The sequence below is a fragment of the Cyprinodon variegatus genome, unplaced genomic scaffold (genome assembly GCF_000732505.1).
Source record: "Cyprinodon variegatus isolate N-32 unplaced genomic scaffold, C_variegatus-1.0 Scaffold42, whole genome shotgun sequence".
In the NCBI taxonomy this organism is placed as follows: Eukaryota; Metazoa; Chordata; class Actinopteri; order Cyprinodontiformes; family Cyprinodontidae; genus Cyprinodon; species Cyprinodon variegatus.
The window spans coordinates 299,057-299,735 of NW_015150495.1; positions in this window are offsets into that span (position 1 = coordinate 299,057).

The window sequence follows — 679 nt, forward strand, 5'->3', positions numbered from 1 at the left end:
CATATTTTTTCAAACTTTTTGTTCTACTGTGTAATGAGTTTTATACATAATTTTTACTTTGTCAAATCCACTCTTAAACTGCATCATGTTTTTTCTGGTTGATTTAAATGAAATATTAGAAGAATGCTGTTGGGATAGCAGTTTGGCAATTTGATCAAAGATCCTATGAGGGGTTAACTCTGCACTGCTATTATTTCTACATCAGTGGGTTGAGTTAATCGCAAACCCTAAAAAGACATTGGTTGCGAGACTGCTTGCAAGCGTCTCAACTCTGCTTGCTCAGTTTGCTGATAGAATGCAGGCTCTGACTAAGGGGGCTGTTAACAGAAAGCTGCACTCGTGAGGTGGAGCAGTTACGCCCGAGTGTGTACCGGATCCCTTGAGATCATGAAAAGACAGCTGGCTCCGTGAGTAAGCACTTGCTGCTAAAACATGTTCAAACAAAGTTGCCATTTCAGCAGACAATGTGTAAATTTGACCTGTTTAGTTGGATTTTTAACATAAATGGAACACACTTTTCTTGCCAGTGTGTCAAACTTTTTTTCTTTCTCATGTCGTCCGTATCAAACCTCTGCATGCATCTCACCAAAATCAACCCATAAGCTATATCAGTCTGACAATCAGGAACGCAGTCGTAGAAAATCAGGAGCTGGCTACTGACATCATACTACATTTATTT